Source organism: Macaca thibetana, chromosome 1 (genome assembly GCF_024542745.1).
Source record: "Macaca thibetana thibetana isolate TM-01 chromosome 1, ASM2454274v1, whole genome shotgun sequence".
NCBI classification, from domain to species: Eukaryota; Metazoa; Chordata; class Mammalia; order Primates; family Cercopithecidae; genus Macaca; species Macaca thibetana.
Genome location: NC_065578.1, coordinates 159,834,176 through 159,837,368, shown reverse-complemented (window position 1 = coordinate 159,837,368; position 3,193 = coordinate 159,834,176). Strand labels below are relative to the sequence as shown.

At 51.9% G+C, this 3,193-nt stretch overlaps 1 long non-coding RNA gene across 1 annotated transcript; it reads left to right on the top strand.

Moving 5' to 3' along the window:
• The first annotated feature begins 300 nt into the window (after nt 1–300).
• LOC126939629 (uncharacterized) lies at nt 301–1,387 on the top strand. The gene is made up of 2 exons (XR_007720435.1): nt 301–839; nt 1,094–1,387. It is a non-coding gene; the product is annotated as an uncharacterized LOC126939629 (long non-coding RNA).
• Nucleotides 1,388–3,193: the final 1,806 nt, after the last annotated feature.

Here is a 3,193-nt window from a genome sequence, read left to right as displayed (position 1 = left end):
CCAGGGGCTGCCCCTCTATGCCCAGGGGAGTGGGTGGAGGCCTGAGGGGAGCCGGCCTGTGCTGAGATTTTGGTCATCAGAGGTTGGGGTGAGGGGTTGGGGAGGTAAAGCAAGAGTCTCTTATGTTTAAACCAATCAATGAGAGGACAGCTGTTCTTTGTTTCCATGAGCTCAGCAGAAGAGGAAACGGTTTGCCTGTGTGGTGGGGGAGGAAGGGAGGGCGGGGTTGTAGGTTAGTGCTCTGGCTGTGAGGAAGTGGAACTTGTTACCCAAGGACTTCCCTTTTAGAATGTTTGCTTTCCTACCAGGAAGAGTGGCTTGGCTCTCTGCTGAGGCTCTCAGAGGTTCTCCCAGCCTTGGGAACGCTGAGTAAAACCAGTCAGCACAATGTCCCCCTGTGGAGACTGGTATTACCTTGCGTCTATGTGTGGCGACAGTGGGCATCCTTTGGCCTGCGCAGCGCAGGGCCGCTCCCCTCCTTTCCTCCTGTCCTCCCTTCTTCCCTAACCTCTCTCTCTCTCTCTCTCTCTCTCTCAGAGGACAGAGTCTGCTCCCTTAAATTCTACTGGGGCCTTTTTCAGGCCTCCATCCCTGGGATTTGCCGGTAGAAGAAAGGGAACCAGCGTTGACTGAGCTCCTACTATGTGCACTTCCTGGGCCTGGCACTGGGATCACAGGATGAATGAATAAGGCATATTTCCTGCCCTGAGGAGGTGTCCATAGGGGAAGTCGGAATTAAGCCACCTCCAGAATTCTGAGGTCAAGGGAACGTCAACAGAACTGTGAACAAAATGCCCAAAGCCATGAAAATGGACAGAGACTTGAAGGGGAGGAATGGGGTAGGAGCTTGTGCCGAGGATGAGAAGGAAGAATTCGCCTGGTGGAAAACTGATAGCTAGGGGCTGTTTTCAAAGTATTTTCACAAACGTTTATTCTCTTGACTCTCACAATAAATGAAGCCAGCCAGAAAGTATTCCCCCTATTTCAGTGATAAGGAAATTGAGGCTCAGAAGGGTGGAGTGGCCCAGGGCAGGGCGAAGCTGGGGTGGAAGCATTGGTCTTGTGCTTCCACACTCATTGCACTTTCTTCCAGGCCAGGCTGAGGTCAGGATGGTAGAGGAGGTGGTGGAGGTGATGAGGTACCAGAGCAACCTCGAAGAAAGGTGAGAAGCAGGGGACCACCAAAGGCAAACCTGGAACACCTGGTGACTCCGGCTAACTCTCCATGTGGTGTCCAAGAGGACTTTTCTGATACTGCTACCACTGCTTATAGTAATAAAAGTTACTATTTAATGTGTTTACTATGTGTTGGGTGCGCAAATATTGTGGAAAGAGTGAACATATGTGCAGAATGCTTAATAAACGTGATCTCTTTTTATCTTCAAAAGAACAATGCAGGCCAGGTGCGGTGGCTCATGCCTATAATTCCAGCACTTTGGGAGGCCAAGGCAGATGGATTGCTTGAGCTCAAGGAGTTGGAGACCAGCCTGGGCAACATGGCAAAACCCCGTCTCTACAAAAAATACCCAAAAAATTAGCCAGGCATGGTGTTACATGCCTGTGGTCCCAGCTACTCCAGAGGTTAAGGTGGGAGAATCATTTGAGCCCAGGAGGTCAAGGCTGCAGTGAGCTGTGATCCTGCCACTGCACTCCAGCTTGGGTGACAGAGTGAGACCCTGCCACAAAAAAAAAAAAAAAAAATCAATACGATTAATACTTTTACTTCTATTTTGCAAACAAGGAAATTGAGGCTCAAAGAGGTTGGGAACTTGCCAGAAGACCTACCAGCAAGTGGCACAGCTAAGCTCCCATCTGACCCCAAAGCCCACACCCATAACCACTAAGCAGTACTGTCCAGGCAGACACACAAACACTACCCCATTGTTTTTATTCTTCAGCAACTTTGGTATCATCCAGTCCCAGGACACTGGCTCCTGAGGAAGGAAGGCACCTCCAGCAGGCTTTAAAATTCCCAGGCATGAAAAACCATGTTCACCAGCCACCCTGAGGATAAGCCTCAGAGACAGGGACTGTGGCCAAGCCTCAGAGACAGGGACATTGGCCAAGGCAAACTTGCCACATCCTTGGCCAATGCCCTGCCAAGGAGGGCCACTAGCTGTTTTTCATGCCTCAAACTCCCACTCTATTGCAGCACCCAGAGCTTGGGGATGGGGTGAGTTTTCCACCCAGACAACTCTCCACCAGGGAGAGACTGGGCCAGGGGAAGCAGAGAGAGGAAGTAGGTCTTAGATAGAGGAGCGAATGTGGGTGGCTAAGCACTGTGGGTGTGAAGGGATGGTTGGGAGGCCCTGGGGACTTTCCCCGGAGGCTGAGATAGCCAATTTACTCCCCAACCCACCACAGGCAGGCACGCACACCCACAATTTCAGGCGAGATGGGGCAGGCCTCTGAGAACAGCACTCCAACAGGATTTATCTGAGTGCACAGCTGGACTCAGAAATCAGAGTGCCCCCCACAATGAAGTGCCCCCGGAAAATGAAGGCTCCATGAATGAGCCCTGAGTTCTCATTGCAGTTTCTCTTCCTTTTCTGTTTTTTTTCTTGGCCTCTGCCTGACAAGAGGCCTCCGGAAACCCTCATTTTTCAGGCTGCTTCTCCATCAGCCCCTAGGCCAGACCTTTTTATTTGACTGGTCTGAGGAAGAGATGGGGAGGCTGCTTGGCTGATGAGAAGCCAGTCCCCTTACAGCAGCACCTCTTCTGAGACTTTCTGGGGGTCTCTGGAGACACAGATGCCAGTTGTTCTTTTTGTTTGCTTGTTTCAGGACAGAAGAGATTGAGTTTCAATAGGAGATGTGATTGTATTTAAACACCCATGGGAAAATCCCTAGGCTCTGCAGTATGTCATATGCGTCTTTGACACCACCAGGCAAAATGCGCAGGCTGTGAAACACATTTGGACGTCCAAAGAGCAGATCCTCCAGAGCACAAATACCTGTGCCCACCCCAGGACAGAAGTGCTCAGGCAGGTGTCACCAGCGCAATCCCTGGCCTCCGACTTCCCCGGCTCCACGCCCCCCATTCACACAGAAGCTCAAAGACAGTCCACGACCTTGGCTGGCCACACTCAGTCCTTGGCTCTGGCCGCCTGGGCAGGGGTTAACCCAGCTAGGTGTGGCCGCTCCCTCCCGCCACCCGCCTCCTCCCTTCTGCGCCGCGTCACTTGTTTTTCTG